Below are 25,314 nucleotides of genomic sequence, written 5' to 3' on the forward strand. Positions count from 1 at the left end.
TCAAACATAATATTTACAGATTTTCTTACTCCTTTATTAACATCCTTCTCGAATAAGAGCATCTTTCACATTATTTGGTTTACGCAATTACAATTTTATCTAAAGTACATAATTTATAGAATTTATGATTTTCAACCTATTTGATTTTCGAAAGCTTATATAATTCTCAATAATATACATTTCGAATATCTTTCCGAGGAATCATTTCTTTGTGAAAATATGATAGCCTTGAATCTAATTGGTGATTAAATTTTAATGATCACCCTTAATAAATGTTGAAGAAGATAAACAAAATAATACCAATTATATTTAATTAGATAAATTATTATAATATCAACAAAAAAAAAACGTTTTAAGAAATGAAAAAGCGTTTTTACAAAGATTAAATAAATGCCGTTCCAAAAATCATTTTAGTGGAATTTGTTGTTCATGTGATTTACCCCCCCCCCTTCTCCCCTACTGGTAAGCAATGACGGCAATATTTTCCCCCGAAATGCAAGTTCTAAGGACTTAACTTTCTAGGAGAGAATACTGGGATTTTTAAAGACCATTTTAGGAATTCATAAAAATATGAATTCTACTAGGAAAACGTAACAATCTTTCTTATAACGTTTTAAATACGCAACAATTCATAAGTTACGTTGCCTTAAGAAATATGCTTAATTGTTTATATCTTAATATATTGAGCTGAGTTCATTCGTCATTGTTTCGTAGTCTAAAATTCCAAAGAATAATCTCCTATTTAATTTTATTTATGTCAGTTGAAATATTGTTCATCGAATACGCTTTTTAGAAATATAGAATGTTTTCATAATCCTAAAACGTTGAATGTTTTTTTTAAATAAATTGAAAAGAAAAAAAAGTATGTATATTAATCGTGAGAAACCGGGAAAAAAGAAGAAAAAATTCTTTTCCACCCCCTTTCCATTAAGTTCCTTCACATCTCGTATTTCCTACGCAACTATGTGTATCATTACATTTTTGAATAAAAAATAATTTCCGCTTATTTATTATGTTTGTTTGAATCCTAGTGCTTCTAAAAAAATGAGCCAAAAGACATGAAATGTTTTCAACAATGTACTGTGACGGTGAAATAATATGTTTAAACATTTATTTGATGAGTTTAGGTATTAATAAAATATTATTAAATAACGCATTTTAATTTGTATGTTTAACAATTATTTAATGAGCTAAGATATTAAGAAAATATTAAATAACATATTTTAACTTATATCTTTAAACAAGTATTTAATGAGTTTAGATATTAAGTAAATATTATTAAATAATTAATATTCTGCTTATTCAGCTAATACTTAAAATAATGATATATTTAGCAACATCGGATGATACGGTATAACATTTATCATTAGTTAAGGAAGTGTTATTTTATAGAATGAAAATGGAAACGATGTCTTGTTTTTTCATTACTAATGCTTGTTTTACTAGGTGATCAATTATAGTAAATAAAGCATTTCTTTCAACTATTATTGGACTTGATATTTAATTTACTTTTAACTTATTAATTAATTTTTGAACTTAATATCATGTCGATAAATTAAGCATTCCTGCTTATTTCGTACAAAAGCTGACAATATTCGATTTCGCATTCATCTATGCAAGAGTTTGTTCCCATTCTTTAAAAGGATTTACGGAAAAAAATGTTTATATATTTTCAATGCATTTGTAACGACATATAATTCTAATATGGTTTCAACTTTATGCAACAGAAAGGCCGTAATAATTTTCCCATTTACAGCCTGGAAATATGATATGATTCTCATAATACACGATGCGAGAACAGTTAAAATTCTTAATAATGCGAAAGTAGTAACAAAACGTTACCTGTCATGCCTCCTTTGTGTATGGCTTCCGATATAATTCGATTAACCCTCTAATATCAATTTATAAGAGGGTTGATTATAAAGCATTTTATTCAATACTATGAACACTTTATACTCTCTATCTATTACTGTTATTAAATGATTATTTAAGATTATAATATCATCTGTATAATAATGTCGTTTTAAATGAACACTTCTGGCAACATCATTTCGTTAGCTCTTGCTGATCGTAACAATACACATTGATTTGACAATAAATGTACTGGAACCGCCCCTGAGAACTTCATATGATTCTTTCGTACGTTTGATTTAACAGCGCATTTTTTCCACACTATTTTATACAAACAATATATTCAAGTTTCGTTTTCTGCTAAAAGCCCATGTTTGTTTGTTTTTTAATAAAGCTATACAAATGCGATCATTGCATTTTTTTGCATCAATAAATCAACATACAAAGGAATGAAAATATCAGTTTGGGCAAATTAAAAACTGTACCACAAATATGATAGATAAGTTTAAAACAAAAAAGGCAGGTCATTTAAACCATCAACTTACTTCGAAATATAACTTCTTTTTTCCCCAAAATTTAAAGTTTCTTGATTTTAAATAATAAAATTTAAGCATGTATTAAACTTTTAAAAATAATATTAAACAAAGAAGATTTTTTTTCATATTCCTAATGAGCCGAACTTTCGTTCACATTGAAAAGAATAAAGCAAAACGGAAAATTTTGCAAATTAAAATAAATAGCTATATTTGAAAATCAACTCGTCAAAACTTACTTTGTGTGACGATTTTCCATCTTCGAACTGTTAAAGAATTTCCAAGAGCTGGTAGAAAACACATAATGGATCCGAATCCACAACTGAGTCATTTTTTATTTCTTCTACTTTTCTTTCAGAAACTCCACAAATAAACAATGCGTTTTTCTCTCAATCAAGGCAGTAAAAGAAAAAGTTACATTAATTTCGCCATACTATAAAAGAGGATGTCGAAAACAATCAAGCGGTCTCCTTTCCGATAAAAAAGAAAAAAAAAAAGTCTTTTTTTTATCCGCTGTCATCTGAACCTGCGGTCCAAACTACTTTGATATTATCGCGGTGCATCACCGAATTGTCGCCCTCGATGTCTCCTAGAAGATTGCCGGCAGATTTCCGTCTCTCTGACATCTCTCGCCTTACGAGAAAACTAAACGATATGGCTGCCAGATTTTGGCGCGAAATGCTCGTTTTGGCGACAGAGATAAAAGTACTTATTTGCGGTAGTTAGTAACTCATGTCTTGCTGGAAAACAGGGACAGGAATCTACTAAAAAAATAGCGAAAAAAATGATCTCCCCGGATCTTTCTTGTTCATTCTCTAATAAAGGGAGTAAACGAAAGTCTCCATTACATGAAAACATTACATGTTATGCAAAGCCTTGAACGTCATTAGCTCAGATCTTTAAGAGACCCGCACATGAGCGTCTTGTGTTTCACAATAGAGTGAAAAAAAACAGGAGTATGCATTGTGGAAGGAAGCTTTATTTTCAATTGATTCAAACTAAAATTTGATGTCGAATTATTTTTCTGGCAGGATGTCGTATTAAATCATTAAGTCATCGCGTTTGTATGCATGTAAATATACAAACCGACAAATGCTCAATTGCTCGAGGGACTTGGTTAAAAATTTGATACAGTCTTTCCCTTTAGATGTTAAAATTATGCGCTATATTTTATTCATTTATCATTTTGAATTTTGAATTTATCGTGTTCACTTATACTCGAATAGATAGACGAATTTCCCACGAATGAATTTTGTCTATATTGTAATAAAGATCTACAAATTAGTTGCAAATATCGTATATCAAATTTCATCCGACTAGTTAAAAGCATTTTTTTATTATCGTGTTCATAGTAGACTGACGGACATAATTCCAAAAAGGGGGGGGGGGCATCAGGGAGGTTAGAAATGGAGAGATTCGACGAAATATCGAGTTCGAATTTTTGACAATTACAATAATTTCTCTTTAAATAAATAAAAAGTAAGAAATGGTGTGAAAATTTATTTGATTAGATCCTTATTTTCTAACACTTTTCGACTATGGGTACTTTTCTAAATAGAATCTAATTGGAATCCTAACAGAAATATAAACTGAGATTTAGTTTCTATTAGTTTCGGGAAATGAAAGTCTTAATAGAAATTAAAATTTCCTGAATAGAATTTTTCTTAACTTTCCCATAGAAAATTCTTGACAAATAATTTTTGTAACATAATTTTTATATGAGTTACGTAAAAATAAATAAACCGCTTTTTAAATTAAATAATGTATAAAACATATTTAAATAAATATAATAATCAGTAGGATGCGTGAAGGTCTTAAACAAGGCACATTTTCTCAAATATTGGAATTAAATTGGATTCAGTTGCTTTTGTATCACCACTTTTCTTACTGATTTTCTAGCAATATTTTGATTTTATCAAAATATTTTCCAAAAACCCAGCTTCGCGCAAATAAATAACAGCAAATATAATTTAAATTCTCCGAATATCGACATTTGGAAGTATATATCTTTTATTAACAACTAAAACTTAGTGGATACTGAAAAAAAAAAGTTTCTACTTGATTTCTTGCAGAGTGGGAGAACGTATTACAAACCGATTCTAGAAACCTGATCTTGTGTCTTGTGAAGAATTTAGAAATAAAATTTTTGTTGGTTGAAAAACTTTCGTTGGGAATTCGAAATCTGAACTAGCTGTTATCATAATTTGCAAATTGTTGTCGTAGATAATTTTGTCCATTTATAAACAAAGTATTTGAATGCAGTAGAATTTGTGCAACCCATTTATTTATTTGCCTGCATTACTCAACTGAATCAATGGCAAAGAATTAAATGTGCAAATAAAATTATAAAAATTTGATAATACATCGCAGTGCCCCTATGAAATAGAGAATCCGCAAGGCGTCGATGTGCACATTTTGAGAACCAATGAATTAGTGGTTGAATCAATCTTTGAAGCTTGTCGTTCTACAGCCCGGACCTTTTGGCTTAGAATTATCAAATTGGGCATATATATGCTTTGGTGGATGGAAATGCACACCTCAAAGCGGGAGGGGAGAGGGTGAAATTTCAATTAATTGTTTGAAAATTTAATTAAAATTTTAATTAATTAAAAATTAATGTTAAAAATGTGATTTTTTTAGTCGATACTTCTGTAAATATAACAATAGAAAAGGGATTTTTATAACGTCTTAAAATTCAAAAATATGTTTTTTTTTCGATAATACTAGTGTTTTGCCATATAATTTTATTTTTATTTTTAAAGTATATTTTAAACATAATTTATATCGAGACTAAACTAAAATCATTCGTTGTTGTTGTAATGCTACATGTTGGTGTTGTTTTTCCATTATTGATGATCAAGATTTGAAGATTCGGCTATATTTTTTTACCTGAATCGGTTTTAGTATACGATACGTTCTAATAAAATGTTTGAAATTTTATTGCACTTACAATTAAAATTTAACTTCAGAAATAAGCAAATACAAAAATCTTATAATTATAATTTCGCCCATTTTTAAGTACTGCTGATCTTTACTGTGATATAAATGGATGTGTAAAGATACATACATAAAATTAAGTAATTGGATAGCTCAATGAGCAGAATTTTATAACAGCTTCCAAAATAGTATGAATTATATGTCCATCAAAATTTGAGGTTTAAAAATATTTTGCTAAGAAAGCCATTAAGAAATATAACACGAAACATTTAATTGAAATGTTTCGCCACATGATCGCCAAAGCCGGTTATCAAATAAATAAAATGCAATGATAATGAGATAAAAATATGTATCTTTGTTTTTAATTCATTTAATATTTAGGTTCTTAAATTCAGGGAATTAAATAAGATTGAAATTTCCGTATGTTGATGCAATTTTGCTTGTGATTAAATTAACCACTCGAAGGCCTATTCAGCTGCACTTCGAGAACATTTTCGAGACTTTTAGGGATGGATCTTGCAATTTTGAATCATCGGTGATGTAGACGACACCTGAGCCGACATCTCTAACCCAGATTTCCGCTATGCATCAAAGAGAGATAGTTTGATCTTCGAGGTCAGATTTAACGTGCACCATGCCCTTGCACACGATAAATCTTTCATATGGGATGCTAAACTGGAAAACCCTTGTATTGAATCTAAAACCTTACTACCAAACCAACAAGCCAAATAGAAAGAAAAGAATAGTTTGATTAACTACATCTGCTGAGGCCTTGTATTTTATTTTGTTTCTAAATTCATGAGGGGAAAAATTTTTTTCATTTCCCTTGGACTTGGTGTGATGTCAACGTAATGATAATGCTAACATAAACCTTAAGTTTCCATTAAAAAAGAATCACTGTTTATACAACTGACGTATAAAACTTACACTGAAACTTCTTTTATTTATCAGATAAGAGGTTTCTTTCAACCATTAACACTTTCATTCTTCACGTTTATGTCCAATCAAAGTGGTATAATTTTCTCGCAAAGGCAGCATTAATAAAAAGATTTGTTGAATTTTGATAGAAAATGTGCTTGTATCAAAATTTTTCACAATCAGTTTAATTAAATTGAAAATAAACCGTATAAAATCGAATTTTCACTTTCGCTTTAATCTAATTGCAATTTTCATACACTGAATAGATAACAAAATGTTAAGCATTATTTTAATCCGTGAAGATTCTTTATTGTTTGGTCTTTGTAACTTACTTACATCATCTAATTTGTTAGTTTTTATTATCATTTAGTTTTTAAAATTATCCAATTTGTATTCATTATTATTTGAGTTTTTAAATTCCAAATCGAGTTTTTATTTTTTCGTTTTAAATGGCACTTTTCTATTAATGAGTTTTATATGATTTTATTAACAAAAGAGCATAGACGGGTAGTTAACTGAACTACCGGATATAAAACTCTATTTGCAGCTTAAAGTATCCACTCGCATGATAACAATGGCTAGTACTTTCATATGAATTCTAATGCTTTTATATAGAATTGAAACGGCGAAAAATGACGATGTCAAAGGAAGCTGATAAATGATTTTTTTAAAATAATTTATATATTTCCAGCTATTAACTAATAATCTCAGCTGACGCTGATTTTTTTTTTGGTGTTCAGATTAGCGGTATCATCAAATTTCCGAAATAAATGTGAAATATCTGTAACTTTTAATTTTAAAAATGATTAAATTTATGGTGATTTTTACAAGTAATGAATTAAGATCTCTTTAATTTGCAAGCATGCTGACGTAAAAATCTAATCAGTTCGAACAACAGTTGCCAAATAAACTCTAACATTCTAAGCCATTAAATGGCCAATTATATTTCTGGTCTAAAAGATATTTTATGACGCTAAGCTGATACAACGGCGAATTATGTTTATTTAAAATTTTTACCGGATTTTGCTTACGAAAAAAACTTCTGCTCAAGTTTTAAATAACATAAATCTCTCGAATTCTATGATTCAATAATACTGAATATTTTTAAAAGCTAGGTTTTAAAATTGAAATTACTTAAGGTTTTTTTTTTTAATTTTCTTTTATGTAAAGGTGTATAATAGCTTATTTCAACATTTGCTTCACAATATTCTGATTGATTTTGTATTAGTTTTACGCCTTTGGTGACCAATTGGTTCTCCGGGATTAACGTTTGCTGAAATTTTCAATTAAATATTTTGTATAACTTGGCATTAATGGCTTCCCCAGCAAGATATGTTAAGCTTAAACTTTTGATAGAAAATTTTTCATACTCAACTTTTAATGCATTAGACGTTTCTGTTCTTTGTCCGACGCTTAAATTTTTTGTTCATTCCCTAATTTTCTCTCAATATCTTTATACATCTAATTATATCAAACAGAGCAGTAGTAAATTTTAAAAATTAACTTACCTTAAAAATTTCACCATTGCTTGATTCTGAAGTTAAATCTTAATTGTATTTGCACAACAAAGTTTCCACAATTTTATTGAAAGCAGTCTTGTATTGAAATCCATCTAACACTGAAAAATAAACTGAATCTTCATATCTTTATCATCAAAAATGAAAGAAAAAAACCCAGTATGAAGAATTAGTAACAAAAATGAAAATGATTTTAGTTTCACTTCAACAACATAATCCACTCCTGTAAATACTCTTAAAATATTAAATAGTAAAAATATTATAAGCAAAAAATTAGCACCATTGAAAAGTTAAATTCTTAAAGTTTAAATTAAAAAACATTTTTAAAGTGCTGTATTTTCGAAAATAAAATAGAAAAATGCGAAAATTTCGCAGAATTTTAAATGAATGCAAATTCGAATTAAATTTTAAAAACATCTCTCCGATTTGCGCACTCTAGTATCCATAGTATATGTGCGCTAAATGTAGTAACTTAAAGTCAAAAGGACTGACTTATAGAGTGCCAACACACACACACACGCATTCATCATTATTATTAGCAGAGATGCCACCCTCAATCTCTTAATTTTTTTTCTTCTTCTTATATATTGAGCTTAATACACTTTTCTCTGCTAATAAATGAGTACATAGAAAAAAGAAAAGTGTATTAAGCACGATATATAAGAAGAAGAAAAAAAATTGTTACAATTTAGTATTCGCATCTCTGCAATATTAATGATCAATGTGTAAATGATGAGGATATAAAAATATAAATGTTTTAAAAGCCCTTCCATATTTGTTGATACTTAAATATCGTTATCTCTCTTTCTCAAAATGATAGCAATGTCCGGACATCAGGAATATGAATTCAAGAATTTCTGAACCCTATCGCACATCGATGATTTCGATTTAATCTCTCTGAAAGTAGTTTTTAAATAACAGGTATTATAACAAACTGAAATAACAAAGTACTGAATTGTGTGTCATCTTCAAAAGAACTTATTTCAGTATCTGGTCTATACATTCTGATAATTTTTAAGGTTGTATTTTAAATTTAATTATATATACATGAAATGGCAAAAAAATTACATAACTTTTATAACAATCTAAATACTCCGATACATTACAGTATGCCAAGAAAGAGGATTTGGGAATCATCAAGTAGCAGCAATCAATAAGGAAAACAATTCAACAGCCCTGATCTACAAAGAAATTTGAAAAAAGGAAAAAATATATAAAATAATGCAAGTTGATCTCAATTGGGTTTTTACTTGAATTTGTCAGTGGTCCTTGTAAATTAAATAAAAGCACACTATTAAATTACCCTGAAAATATTTTTTTTAATGACCAGAATAGTCCTACAGTTGTAAGATTACTCATTTATCCTCCTTATGGAAAATAGCAAGGCAGTATAAATATCTTTGAAATCATACTGCAATTAGTATGTTTTTCGGTATAAGATAATATCTATATACATTAAAATAATTAAAAAAAGTAGTCCCACGGCTCTAAACGTTGGCTCAATTTCTCCAATCTGTGTTTCATATAAACGCTCTAGTTCCATAGATACATCAACATTGGTTCTCTACCTCTACCGTCCTAAAACTTCTATTGAATCGAGGAATAAGTCTTTGGCAGAGCCCCATTCTTAGTATCTGATCTGATTTCGCCAATCTATACATTTAAAATAATTAATAAAATTCATAGAACCAGTTCCTCAGTTTCAACCATTGGTTCGATTTCGCCCACTTTCATTTTATTTGAAACTTTATAATATTTAGATATGTCATCAATTGGGGCCTTCGAACTGCATCCTCAAATTTCAAGAGAAATTGCAAAATAATACCTTAAACAGTCCACAGTTTCAACAAATCGGATTAATTTCTCCAATTAATTTCACTAATTTGTGAGCATATTTAACCATTTAAAATGATCTAGGTTTGTTCGGCAATTATAATTTAAGCAATACTTTTATTTTGTGTCATAAAATGTAGTTCATCTAAGTTTGGTTAACATTTTAAATTAATACAACTACTTAGATCACTAATACTAATAATATAATGGTCGTCGAAGACAGCTATTTATTTTATTTCAAAGTGTTTTAGCATCTCTTTCCATTCATTTTAATACTAATAAAATATTTTTAATAGCTTGAGAAATCGTATTGTTAATAGAAAAAAAAATTAGAACAAATTTGTAATTAATAAAACGCAACTTGGTAGCCAAAAAAGGAAAAAAAATGATTTTTTAAAAAAATTCCCCCCCGAGATAAAAATTGTTAACAAATGCAGAAGTAAAACATTCTTGCTACAATGCATTGTAACTGTGAAATACAACCTTCCGCACCGGAAAGATGAGTATAAACAGGAAGAAATTTTTAATGGGCAATACCAGATGTTATTTTGTATCTCTAATATTTCCACTATTTCCCTCTTTTAACTAGAGCGGAAATTCTTTTTTCACTTTTCCGATCAAATGGATAAAACCTATCCTTTACTCATCAATTTTCCAATTTCACTAAGAGATTTCAAGCCATGATAGAAAGTACAAGAGAAAAAGCTGATTTTTATTTTATTTCACAATAGGTTTGCGATTATATCTTATTTAAATGCAATGTAAAATATTAATTCTCTTCGTGTATTTTAATGCTCTTTGCTTCCTTTTATTTTTTCCTCAATTAACCAAGACTCAGTTAATTCTTAAGATTGTAATAGATTTTATGGTATATTTATTATGTAACTATAAAATTAAATGACACTTTTCCCCAGTAATAGTAATGACCACTTATGAAGAATTTTAGAATTCTAAAATTTCTATAACCCAACAGACCTTGACAACCATTATGATATGTATATATTATATACGGAAAAAGTCAGAGTACTATCTTCTGAAAGCTTTAGTAATAATAACAAAAATTTGAGAATCTGGGAATGAGAGATCTTTTATTCAGAATCGAAACAAATAAGTGAAAAAGAGTTGATTCGGCATTCTCGAATATATACGGAGATTGATGAATTCAAACCATGAGATAACAATGAGACAGAAATTACGGATTTGTCCTAATGGCCATCACCAGCTACAGTATAGCCTTTCCCGTATAAGGACGGCTAGCTATCGGCTAAAGAGTTAATAACTGAAATCCGCACCATTATTACCCACCAGAGTGGTGAGAACTAATCAAAATTCTGGTTGTTTCTCATCCCCATAAATGGTATAACTCCAGATAAGATTATTCTAGAAAAACTAGAATAAATAAGAAAATTTTTCGATTCTGGATAAATTGTTAATAATTTGGACTATCTCTGAATTATATTACTTAAATTAATCTTTTTAAACATGTTACAAATGCTGTTCCAAAAATTACTTTTTATACAAATCATCAGCATTCTGACATTCTAAAACAGCAGTAGTAGTAGCTATTTATTATTGAAACATAATAATTTAGATACTTTTATAATAATTTTTTTCTATTTATGCCGATTGAGAGCGATAACTGCATGGAACACTAGAGAAAATGATTTTGATTTCATGATAACCTTTATGCGGATATATGCTAGAAACAGTAAAGAGAACACTCCTAAATTTTTATAAATATCATCCTTCCTCGATTCTTTCCCGCTGTGTCTAAATTAATAATTCTGCAGATCGTCGACCCCACATGATGAAATTTAGGTACATCATTGCCCACACTTAAATTTAAGTCTACGAATCCAGTCGTATAATTTCTAAGAAAACATCTAAATTTATCCTCTATAAAATTAAACATACACCATAAAGCCATGTCTTTTCGATACATAATAGACTTCTCCATAAATCTACCTTCTGAATGACTCACAGCTGCTTTAATATAAACACGACGTGAGGGTTTTCTTCACGACTTTTATATAAATTAACCTTTATCTTACGAAAAATAACGGCCAAAGCAGTGAAATGACGCCTGTAGTGTTGCTTAGAAACACACTGTGCCTGATGATGTAATTTTACTAAATTCAGTAATGAGGAAATAATATGTTTATATATCGACTCTTGATTTTTTTTTTGTTTTTGTTTTATTGAAATTCATCAGTATTGAAATAATTTCCTAAAATTTTTTTTGGATAATTATAATAATTCTAATTAATAATTATGATTATTTTTAGAATTATTATGTTATTTTTATTATGTTATGTCATGTAGTATTTATAAATTCAAATCTGCAATTTAGAATATTAATAATCATTAAAGAAACGCTTTTATATCAGTGTATTTTTTGTGTGAACTTTGTACTGTTCGAAAGTTAACATGCACAAAATGAATGTATGAAATTTGTGCTTCACAAAAATGGAAATGGTTCAAATGAATTTTGTAACGTAATTTAAAAGTTATTTATCTTAATTATTTTCTACAAATTTCATTTTAATTACCTGGAAACAATTTAAATGAATCGGAAAATAAGTTTTGGTGTTTATAATTTGTAACTGTATCCTTTATAAAATTTTCTTCGTTACACAAAATTAATTACATTCTTTCTTTAGAAAAATAACATCAAAATCTAATCAACTAATAGGAAAAAGTAATTTAAGATTTGATAGCTACAACTACAACAAAAAACCAACTTATTAGTAATATTTTGAAATGAAGACTTGAGTCTTCCTTTTATATTCAAAGAGCGTAGTTTAAAATTCTTTTCAAAACTGTTTATCTGCACATAAATGTTTAGAAATATACCAGTTTTAAGTTAATCGAATTTAAATCCGATAAAAATCTGAATTATTCAGGAAATGAAATTTTAATCATTCATTTCACAGATACAGAGAGGAAGTATTGTAATCTTCAAAAAATTCTTTTGACGAAACTCCATGTTACGTATCTCTCCAAATCCAAAAAAATCACATTTTTGGAATTTTTTATATGTTTGTAAACAAGATAGAACATTTGTAATTTGATATGAAGTATTTGGTATCAAATTCCATTTAATTCCTCGGAAAAGAAAGCCATCAAAATCTCTTGTTTTCTTCACTGCATTATATTATAGTAGAAATTAACCAAAACCGAGGGAAAGTGTCTAGATTTGGATTCACTGAATGGTTTTAAATGATTTTATTACATAAATATTTTAGAACAGTAGGCTAGATTTATATCGACGTCGCATTAAAACATTTAATAAGTAATGACAACATAAAATAATAAAATGTAAAAACATAATTATTTCAGGCTAATGCTTTTATTTATTACAAATAAATGCATTATATCGGGGGTTTTACCAATTAGCTATGATATATTTATGCGTGAAAAGGCTTTGTGAAATTCGAAGTACATGTATCGATACGACAAAGAAAGTGAATCAATTACTAAAAAATGGAAAGAATTTGATTAAATTTGTTTATTTGAAAATAAAAATTAGTAAAATATTCATTTATTTCAAATATATTTCAAAACCCTCAAGCAAATTTAATACTCTGAATTTTGCTTTCTCTTATAAGAGGTACAGAAAAAGAGAGTATTGTAATTCTCAAACAATCATTTTCTGTATTAATAATGGCTATTTGAATACATATGAACTCGATAACTACAAAACGTAAAGAACTATATTGATAAAATTTGGTACTCCGACTTATCATCTGAAATACAAGTGGCTGAATTCAAATTCTGTTCAAAATTGATTTTTATCAAATTTTGAACCAAATATATCAAACAGTTGAATATCTGTCGCCCTGTATTTTCGCATGTATATAAATGCAATGACCTAAGTCAATGAAATTCGGTATGTTGCCTTGTGACTACAACTGTAATTCAGCGTCAGATCTTATTGTCAATCAGTCAGCAGAAAGGTATCCAAAATATATATATTCTTATGATAGATAGAGTAAATATGTTAGATTCACATGAAAGATGTATATTTCGTTCACTAATGTAAAACTAAGGCAAGGTATTCGCGCCTTACCCAAGGTAGACAATTTTATATGGGGAGGGGGGGGGAGAGGAAAAAAAAATTTGTTAGAGAGTGCATAGACGAGAAAGTTTCGGTGAGACCCCTCCAGCTGGTTTAGAAATTGAAATTACTATGAAACATCTCATCCTTGGGTTTGAAATTTTCCAGAACGTAGAGCAATATACGTTTTCCAAAAATGATTATATGGTCTAAAAATAAAATTAAATTGTAAAAAAAAATATTTGCTAATAAATATGATGTTACAAAAAATTCCTGATATATGATTTGATAAAGATTTAAAGACTGCATCACATCTTTGCAAAGCGTAGAATGATGCCTATGCATTTAAAATTTTATCCAAGCCCTCAGTTTGTGAACTTTTGATACGAAATCAAATAAGCACCAGATTCCATCCCAGTAATGGCCAAGAGACAGATCGTTTCGTCAGTCTTGGAAATCTCGTGTGGACTAACATTATCTAACATATAAAAATGAATGTTTGTTTGTTCGTATTTTATATTGTTACAAAATTTTTTCTTCTACAACAAATACCGCCACTCAATTGTAATTACTCAGCGCATTTAATTGTAAGTTTAGCAGCTTGCTTGCTGTCTAATCCTCCAGTTTCTTTACCTGTCGGCGACTCCGACCACTCACACACATAACTTCCGCCGATACATACTCTTCTTCCCAAACACACAACAATTTCCTTGCAGCTTCTGAGTGCCCGTCTTTTATAGTTCCGGGAGGCGGGGCTAGGATCTTCAGACCAATCACGGCGTACCTGAGTGTATCTCGGTTATTACTGGATGGATCGTGAAGCTTCTCGAACTTTCTGGTATTACCCATTTAGTCGCCAAACTCGCCAAATTCAACGCCAAGTCGCCAAATGGTCGCCAAGCTAAGCACGCCGTGCCGGATAGCAAAATTACAGATTTGTAACAATATACTGCCGTGACGTTCATCCTATTACGATAAAACTTTGCCAACCTATTGCTTGCACTTGCGCGAAGGTTACAGGCATGGCACAATTATTATATCTAAAGTAAAAAAAAATATATTATTTATACTTCTCTTTTATATATTATTCAATTCAATGAATGTAGTCATTGTCGACAAGAAAATAAATACTATTCCTTCTATCATTCCTAATTAAACAAGATAGCTACTTCAAATTTCAAATGATATTTCCAAAATTATTTCTTCTGCGACAGCGCCGGGTGCCAGCTAGTAGTAAATAAAAAAACTAAATACCATATTTATGCAGAAATATTATTACCGGCGATCACTAGCAAGCAATTCATTTTCACGATTTACGTAATTCATTTCGTTTCATTCTTAAATGTCTTTATATAAATTTCATATTTTCATAAATGATAATGCCAGGCTCATATTATGGAAGAGAAATGAAAACTTAAAATATCATTGAAATATGTCAGCGTGTTCTTCTAATTTCAGTCCAATTTAAGGCATTTAAGATGCTTCACTTTCTGCTCTTACGTATCCACCGGCGTATCCATGATAAAAAATCTGAGCTTTCCACAATGGATATACGCGTAATTTACAAACAATTGAGCGAATATCCGCTCAAACAAAGCAAAACAGACAAATATGGCAGAGTTCTTCAGATTTATCAGTTTCGAATACATTATATCTAAAGCAAATACTAACTGAAGAATAGCTTCAAGAACTGTTCAATAAACGTTCTTAGCTTTCGAAACTTGTGTCTACCATCTATTATCGCTAAGTAAAGTCATACTAGGTTTTCAAGGTCTTTAAGTTTTTTCAAGGTTATTTTTATATTAATATCTTTTTCTCTTTAATGCTCCCCGTTTTTGTGTCTTTATCCGTTCTCTTTAAGTCTGCAACATCTCATTTCTGTATAACATTTGGATACACAATAGTACAGCCATAGTGTATAAATTTTGTTGCTAACAAGTGATTCCCTCTGAAGTTATCAAAAAAAAAGCTTCCATCTTTTAGTTTCGCATGCTAGTATCTATTTATTATTTCAATTTATTTTGAATCTAGAAGAAAAAAAGCAATTTCTTATAATTCCAGATTTTAAATCTCTTTTTTTTTAATTTTGAAAATATTACTCACATTCAAAATTTAAAAAACAAACTCAGTAAAGATATTTTTGTTTTATGCAGAATTTTTACTATACAGTTTGTTATTAAAAGCTGTTCTAAAAAATTAGAGAAAGTAAACGGCTTATTCTTCTTTGTTATTGCAAATACTGTTCATTTGTCTTGCATATTTAAGGGACATAATCATTATTTTTCCACAGTCAAGTCAACATTTTTTTTTTTTTTTAATTCTCTTAGGAACATTATCTAAATCTTGGAACTTTATCTTGGGAATTAATTTATCTCTTGAAAGTAAAAAAGGCTTTCTACAACTTTTCAAGCATCCAGCTTTCCCACTGATTTCGAAGTTTTAGTTAGAATTCAGTGACTTTCCAAGAAATTTTCATGTTACAAACCACAGATAGTTGAGTAGATAAATCGCTGTATATAGAAACCGCACGTCATCGATGTTCAATTTTCCCAGATAACATTACAACTGCACAAACATTTAATAACCTTAAATTTTATTTCCCTTCTTTATTCATCATTATGTTACAGAAATATAAGAGATTTGATTTTCATCAATTCTTATTGGAAGAAGTTTTTAATAAAAATCTAAACTAGCTTCCAATTTTAATGAGATATTAAGAAAATTCATTATCTTTTTTTTTTGAAGTGTTGATAGTAGTTCTTGACTTTATATGTTGATAAATCGTAATGAGTTATTTCTTACTTAGCAATGCTTATCGGAGAGATAATGGATGATATTTCTTGGTAAGTTGGTTCTTCTGATTCTATTTCGAATCAACTGAAATGTCCCACCCCCCACTTTTTTTAGTAAATTTGCATAACGCAGCTGTTTAAGAGGTTGAGCATGAGGGACTGTATAGAGGCTAAAAAAAAATTAAGAACCTAAACACGTTTGGAGTTTCACCTCGTAACATTGTGAAAAGAAACACATCTTGGATATTTAACCCTTAATCAACTGGAACAATAATTTGATATATACGTTAGGCTGGCTCTTATTATTGCTATGAAAAATTCAGATTTTTATACAAAATATTAAACCTATATGTCTAAAACAACTGCTAAGGCCAAAGAACGTAATTTCAAACACAATCGTTAATCCGAATTTCGTAATTATTCTTCCCGCCATTTCTTATATTTTGGGAGAAATATGTATAACACTATCTTCACAGTACATTTTCTAAGGGGAAAAACAATGAGAGGCAGGTGATCAGCTTCACCAACATTCATTCGATTTCACCAACTTTTATTTCATATTAGTCGCCTTTGTTGACAAGCTGGTTCGGCAGAGAAATTGATTATTGAGTGTTTAAACGTAATTCCATGTTCATGACACCATGGTCGTGCTATTTAATTATCTTACATATAATCGGTTTCCAAATAAATACTTTAAGTTGCTATGCACAGTTTTTACACTTTTTTGAAAGATAACTTCTTTCGCTTTATTTTTGTTTTGATGAATGTAGAGAGTAGATTTTTTACATTCATTTGTTACTGTCATAAAGTTAAAACGAAGTGTTTTATTAAATTAATGACTTTGAAATTTTAATTTAGCTGTCACAGTCGTCTCTGGAGACCAGCGGGAAATATTGATTAAATTTAATTTCCATTAAATCATATTATTTTGTGCCCATTATTTGGCTAAATTGTTGGAAATTAAAGCTGCGTTATTTTGAATATCCTGTGTATGATCAGTTTATTGTGCACTTGAACTTTTCTAATGGAGACCTGTCCCATGACATCATAGCGTTACAAAAAACGTAAATATCTAATTCATTTACGGTATTTAATTTAATAATTTAGTAAATTTAGCGGTATTGTAATTTCACATTTTTATTCGTCCCCTAAAACTACATAGATTTTAAATAGAATCCTTCTTCAACTTTGGAAGAAAATTACGCTATTAAATATTCAATAAAATAATAAATATAACCGATTTGAATTTATTTACAGCAACAAAAATATTGTTTTGAAATATACTAAAAAAATATTCTTATATTAAAGAATTTTACAGCAAATAAATTGGCATCATTGAAAAGGTTATCTTTTGGACTTTGAAACGATGTTAAAATCATTTTTGAGCAGGAATATTTTCTCAAGTTATTATGCCTCATCTACATCATCAAATAAACATCACATTGTAGCTTGACCGTGGTTTCTGGGAACCGCATTGCAGAATGCCGGCAAAAGAACTGCTCCCCTAAGATTAAAAAATAATTGATATTCCACATTGTAATTTCAAAAATAGAGGCAGCCGGTTATTCAGTTATTAATGTATCGTTCTGTGGAAGCGACATTTTTTGGATTCAAACCTCACCAAGAGCATGCAGCTACTTTCAAGCTTCTTTTACAATTATATTTTGCCAAAATGGAGTGAGATTTCGTGAACTGTCTTGCCAAATCCTGGTAGTGAAATAGCTATGTAAAGTGAAATTCTACGACGTAATAAAAGAAATAGCGCATACTCGCGCTCCTGTGGCCTAATGGATAAGGCGTCGGTCTCCGGAGCCGAAGATTGTGGGTTCAAGTCCCATCAGGGGCGTGCGGTTTCTTTTGCAGAATATGTTCTGTCAGAATGAATAGTAATTTTCGTGAACTATCTTACCAAATCCTGGTAGTGAAATAGCTGTTTAAAATTGATATGAAATTAAAATTCTATAGTGTAATGAAAGAAATGAAATTCGTTCGCGCTCCTGTGGCCTAATGGATAAGAGGCTGTCGGCTGAACCGATGATTGCGGATGCAACTGCACAAAGGACTTGCATCTTATTTTGTAACTACGTTCTGGTAGAATGGAATATAACTTTCGTGAACTGTATTGCCGAATCTTGATAGTGAAACTGCTCTTTAAATTTGATATAGAATTGATATTCTACCATGTAATCAAAGAAGGGGGGACTCGTTCTCAGTCCTGTACCATAATGGATAAGACATTGGGAATTCTTAAAAATATCCCAAATATGTTAAGCAATATGTTGTCGAAGTTTCTTGTTTGATTTGTAATAATAATTGTGTCTTTTAATGTCCAATTATATGCTATCTTAAGAAATTCTGAATTTCTATTCATTTTTCGAACATGAGCAAAGAATTAAAAAGATCGAAGCACCATAATACATTTCAGGTTTATCAAGGGAGTATGAAAAGACTTCCTTATGAACAGTATAGGAGCCTTTTTACTTTTTCGCATGCGAGGTATGCACGAAAAAAGCATTGTAATCATCAAATAAATTAGAAATTTGATATTTTGTCGAATTTTTATGTTTCAAAGTACTTGTTGGAGAATGCAATAACTCAAAAACGTTTTGAGCTAGATGGATGGAATTTGGTATGCTGTCTAAGTATTGAATGTATAGATTCCTATCAAATTTTGAACAAATCTATTTTTAAAAAAATACTATCTGACTAGCTGATCGATTACAAGTGAACTCGACAACGAAAACATAAACGAAACAGATAGACAAAATTTGGTACACAGATTTAACATCAGAAATTTAGACCTATATTGAATTTTGAAAAAATATATACGGGTTGTCCGTCTTTCGGTCTGCGCTGTCAAATGCACGTAAGCGCGATAACTCAAAAACAATACGACAGATATAAATGAAATTTGGTATGTTATCTTGTTACTAAAATTGTGTCAGATTTTAGTTTTATTGCATTATTAGTTTAGTTGCAAAATAAATAAATATTTGATTTTCTGTATTATAACTAAGTAGAACAAACTCATATGCTCGGCACTTTTAAATTAAAAATCTAAGTACTCGTGTCATTCATGGTTTTGCCCAAAATTCAATTATGAAGGGTTTGGTTTGGTTATATTAATGTCCCGTTTGAAGCAACATTAGAGCTATTTTGAGACGGACCTCGTCATTTTGAACCACGGTCAGATGACGAGTAGGACATCTGAGCTGGCACCCCCTCTCCACACCACACCACACTAGCCCAATACTGAAGGGAGAGTGGATGTTTCATTAGAGTGTATGCGAGAAAGTTTTGGGAAAACCACTCTCACTTTTTTTTATTTTGACATTGGCGAGATGCGGGCAGCAAAATCTAAAGAATTCTTCTTTTCATTTACAGGCGCAAAATTTGGCAATTCGTCTTTGTTTTAAAGAAAGAAAATTTGAAGAAAACCAAATTAATAATTAAAAAAAAAAAGAGAGGTGCGTGAGTTTTAACATGCTAATTTTGTCTACTTTTTGTTTTCAGAAACCATGTTACATTGCTATTTTGAGAAAAAAAAGTCAGACATTACAAAATTTGAAACTAAACTAAACGCTGTTCATTAAATTTCGCATTCTTTGAATAAACATTGTCTTTTCTTTCTTTCTTTTTTTTCTTATATAACCACTGAAACTTTCAATTTATAACAATTGAAAACACCATTTTAGTATGTTTATTAATTTACCTCCCTTATTTTTTTCCCAGAAATTTCATTATTTTCTTTTTAAACTGTTGCTTCAAGGAACTTGGCCTTTGTCAAGTCTGACAGAATAAATCACATTGCGGCAACCCTAGAAGGCTATTGTGGTGGCGCCAAATTGACAACAAAAAACGCGTGTAGCCGGCGACTCGCTAATAGATACTACTAGTTGATGATAGTAGTATTTGTAATCTCCTCCACAGCGAACGACCTTTACATTCTTTGAAACAAAAACAGCAGCATTATTTTTTTCTTAAGCTTGTGGAAGACCAGAAAAAAAAAATAAACAATAGGAAAAGAAAGTTTTTTTTCTTTATTCCCCTCTTTTTTTCCCTAGCTAAAAGGAACACTGCTCTCTGTTTTTTCTTCTTTTTTCTATAATCGGCGGGGGGGGGATGTTGGTTGTGTTACTTATACTGTAAGAAGTCTTATTTTTTTTTTAAATTTTTAATCTAAAAATGAGTTATTGATAAGAGTGTTTTCTAATTGATTTAATTTTTACTTTCTCATGCACAAAGTATATAAAGAAAAAGTACTGTAATCGTTAAAATATTCGAACTTCAGATTTTGACAAATCTTCATTATTCAGACCTCATTGGGGCTGCAAAAACACCATTGGAATTATGTCTGTCTGTGAGCTAGAAAAATCAAAAACGCTTTGAGCTAGACACATGAAATTTGGAATGTGGTTCTAAAATCAAATCTGTAGATGTCTGTCAAATTTTGAACGAAATCTGTTCACCTGATATTTGAGTTTTTGTTTTCCTAATTCAAGTAAACGCAAAAATAACAGCTAGTGAAAAAAATTAAATAAATAAAATTTGTTTACACAATTTTATATCTTAAGTGTTGGTCCGTGTGAAATTTAGACCAAAATTCGGCAAAGAATTAACAGTCTATTGGTCTGAATAGTTACATGCATATAAAAGAGATAAATAAAAAAATAAATGATTTAGATAAATGAAATTTGGTACATGATCTTGTTACTGGAATTACAGTTCCGACTCCTTTTTGGTTTTAATAGGCCAGGAAAAAGTATTCAAACTGCATGCTTTGTTTTCTTCATCATACAATAAATCACAGAAAACTCATATACGAGACTCTGAAAATAAAAATCTGAGTACTCGTGGCTCTTATGACCTTGTTCAATGTTCACAATTGCGGTAATGGAGGAAAGGTGCGAGAAAGGTTGGAAGAAACCACTGTTTATATTTACAAAAGCTGATGAAATAATAGAAATTTATAAACATTATATGAGTAAAAGTATTTGGGCTCTGTCGAATATATCGATTTTTCTAGACGGACTGGGCGAACTATTTTTGTATTTGACCATATAATGAAAATCTTGAGGGTACGCTATATTAACGGAGATTCGGTCTCAGGGGCATTTAAGAGCAACACTGATGAAAAAGAAAATAAATTTGACCTCTTCGATTTTACAGAACACAAATAATGATTTGAAACTTTCACAATAATTTTTTATACTACCGGCAGTATTTACAGACATTTCTGTAAAACTCATGCCAAATGTAAGTGTTAAAATGTCATTTTGTTTCCAAGGAACCATTTTTTTCCCTTATGAAATGTGGGGGTTTTATTCATATTATACGAGACTTACAAAATATGAGACAAAATATTTCTGTAGTATTATAACAAAATTTAAATGAATTCTATAAATACTCTTGAATATATGATTTTTTTTGTAAGAAAATAAATTTTGTCTGTGCATATGCAAAATATGCCATATTTTTTATTTTATAATTTTAAAACCAGATATATAGGGCAATTTATTTGAAAAATCCAATCGAATAGTATTAAGATTCAGAAAGTTATTGGCATTGCAGTAAACTGAATATCTGTTGTTTTTTTAAAAAGGCTAAAAGACAAGGAGTTTCCTACAATTTGATATTTTTTTAAATTTCAATTATCAAATACTTATACCGAGAATAGATATTTATTAAATAATATATCAGACTTATCAAGATTAAGATTAAGTATCATAAATTACAAACCTTTTTATTACGCTATTCATTATTATTTATATAAATATTAGATACGTAACACTATAATTTTATAATAACATCAAAATTCTCCGCATTTCTTTGTACTTTATTTACCGTTCATTATTGAACTGAAGCTCAAATCATTTGCATTATTACTATTAATATTTCATGCTGGCTTTTTTTCCCGTTGTTGTGATAAGAAAAATAAAGATTCAGCTTAATTTTTCCTGTTGAATACATCTTAATTTAAGGCACTCTTTTAATAATTTTGTTGTACTTAACATTAAGGAGGTTTAAGTTGAAAATGAAGCAATAGAGAAATGTTTTTTAAAAGCATACCCATTTTTAAACATTGTTACGTTTCCCTGTGATAAAAATAGTTGTAAAAAGATGTTGATAGAAAATTATCGAAATACCAAATACAATGAATAGAACGGTGTAAGATTTTTGAAATATTGTGAATGATATACCTATGAAAATTTGCAAACCAAAAATATTTTATTCAGGAAACAATTTAGATTTTTAGTAACCATCAATCCCATAATTTTGGATAGCCGTCAGAAGAAGATACTAGAGTTAGCACTCCTCCTTCAAACTTCCACACAGCACCAGCTAGAAGACGTTGGAAATAAAAGAACAGGACTATACACATTAGAGCTGCCATTTAGAAATTCATCCCGGAAAAGCTAAAAGATCCGTCACTGACAAGATTTATTATTGTTACCAATTTTCTCTGATCTCTTTACATTTTCCAATGATTCATTAAAGGGTATTCTAAGAAATTACATCCCCCCCCTCTCAACAAAGTAAAACTCAACAATAAAGATGATTTCTTATTCAAATGCATAAAATTTACTAACAACCCCATTTAACTTCTTAGGAATAAAAATATTTTAATTTTTTTTAACTTTTTGAAAAAAAAAATCAATTTTCCGATAGCGAACATTTATAAGCCTCTGCATAGTTAAATTAGGATTTAATATCAACTCTGACACTGAAAAATTCGTTTACTTTGTTTTTAAAACAAGTGGAAGTGGTTTTTTTCGCAACTGTCTCGTATATTCTTTAATAAACGTACTTTGCGTAATATTAACCATATACCATTGACGAAAAATAGTTACGAAAGAGTCCATTAGAATACAATCTTTGGAGATTAATTGCTGGAAGCTGGTTAATACACAAATACAAGGAATGTATATTTTAAATGACTTTCTCCCTAATCAATTAAAACGAAAATTAAGCACTAAATTTCATTGCAGTCACAAAATCAAATTTCATGAGTTCATTCCTTTTTTAATTTATCCCATTCACGTGCTTATGAAAGTACAGACTCACAGACGGTTAAGTCCTAGAAGAATTTGGTTCCAAATCTGAAATGTATCGAAACTTTAAATGCTAAATCTGGATATCAAATTTAATCTATCTAGCTCTCTTAGTTTTACTTTTATTATGTTAATTTATATTCGAACAGCCAAAATTTCTCTGAACGGATTTTGTTCAAAACTTGATAGCAAACTAAAAATTTGGAATAGAGAATATACATGAAATTGTTACCTAGCTGAAAGTATTTTTGATTTATGACATTCACAGGCAGACGGACAGAAAAAATTCAAAAAATGCTTTTTTCGGACTGAAGGAGGTTTGAAACATTCATCAAAATTTCGAGTTCGAATTTTCGACGATTACAATATTTTCTGTTTGTATACCTCATACACGAGAAAGTAAAAAGGTATCTGTGCTGTTCGCTTTCCTGATTCTGATATTTCAGTTGATAGAGATCCTGATAATCAAAGTTCTCTAATTCTAAAATCTGTAAGAAAGAAAAAAATTCCAGATGCAAATATGTTCTAATGTTTAATTTTATTAATAACAAAAGTAACAGTATCTACACAGAGAATATCACAAATCTTGCTCCAGAAGTATTGCATACGTTTTTAGATAAATTAGAAAAGTACACAAATATCAACATCCAAATTCGTACAGAACACTAACTGTAACTGAGGAAGTAGAAAATTTATAGCCAGTGGTCCCTGAGGTTACAGCTATCCACTAATACATAAAGAGTCACAATATTTTACAGTGCATTCATTATTTACATACAAAATTACACCATAAATAACTAAAGAAAAACGAATAAACATCTCAGCAGTTATCTAAGAAATATGAATGCTTCATTCCATGTAGAGCATTTTACTTCTTGAGATTGTATTCATCAATAACAGCATGTTCTCATGCTGTGTCTGTATAGGTGTAAAAAACATTATTACTAGAAAAGCATTAATTTTTGTACATTAACAAAACAAAGATATGAAAACTTAAGTGTTAGAGCACCGATATAAATTTTGGTGAGCACAGCAATTGATAAGATTTTATAAATAAAATTTAGTTAATTCTCACCTGAAAATTTTACAATATAATGAGAAATTCTTGATCAAATGTCTTCCACATCATTCGGTGACATTTTAAAATGATTTAAGTCTTTTCAAAATAGCAGCTATGAAATTTGAAATGGTATAAAACAAAACTGTATAGTAAAAAGTTAGGTTAGTTTTCTGAATCCAATAGATTAGGAAATTAGATTACCGAATTAAATGGGTTTACATTCCAATGTGATATTGGAATAAAAAATATTGAGGAAAATTTGTTTAGGTATTTCGAGGTTATAATGGCAACAACAAGCTATCATAAAATCGCTTGTCGCATGAAACAGAATTACATTAAACCTAAATCAAGTAATCTTCATAATTAGATCTGAAAAAAAAATTAGTTACCATTTATCATTTTGAAATGAAGCCAGGGTAAAAATGTGATTTCATAAATGTATTATTAAATAAAAACAATAATTAAAGTATCAAATTCAGTAGACACAACATGAGAATTTGCTTTGTGATGAAAAATCACCATTTTTTTTGCAATTTAAAAATAGAAATGATGTTTTATTCTTTATGAAATTTTCAACAATAATTTTTGAAAAATGACGCGCATTAATGAATAATGTTTAATAATTTCAAAATATTAACAAATAATTGATGACAGTATTTCGCACACTAAAAAATAGAAGTTGGCACATAGAATAGCACTGAAATATCAATCAGTTAGTGAAATTGAAAAGTAATATTTATTCAATAAGCATGGGGGGAAAAAAA

At 29.4% G+C, this 25,314-nt stretch overlaps 1 protein-coding gene and 1 non-coding gene across 3 annotated transcripts in view; one reads left to right on the forward strand and one right to left on the reverse strand.

The window, feature by feature from the left end:
* Nucleotides 1-2,981, reverse strand: part of LOC129972425 (uncharacterized) — a 38,071-nt gene extending 35,090 nt beyond the window's left edge. For both annotated transcript variants that reach the window (XM_056086561.1, XM_056086562.1), the window contains exon 1: nt 2,624-2,981. The gene's annotated coding sequence lies outside the window, so the exon portion shown is untranslated. The remainder of the gene's footprint in view (nt 1-2,623) is intronic.
* Nucleotides 2,982-18,211: 15,230 nt separating this feature from the next.
* On the forward strand, nt 18,212-18,284 carry Trnar-ccg (transfer RNA arginine (anticodon CCG)). The gene has a single exon. It is a non-coding gene; the product is annotated as a tRNA-Arg (tRNA).
* Nucleotides 18,285-25,314: the final 7,030 nt, after the last annotated feature.

This window comes from Argiope bruennichi, chromosome 6 (genome assembly GCF_947563725.1).
Source record: "Argiope bruennichi chromosome 6, qqArgBrue1.1, whole genome shotgun sequence".
Taxonomy (NCBI): Eukaryota; Metazoa; Arthropoda; class Arachnida; order Araneae; family Araneidae; genus Argiope; species Argiope bruennichi.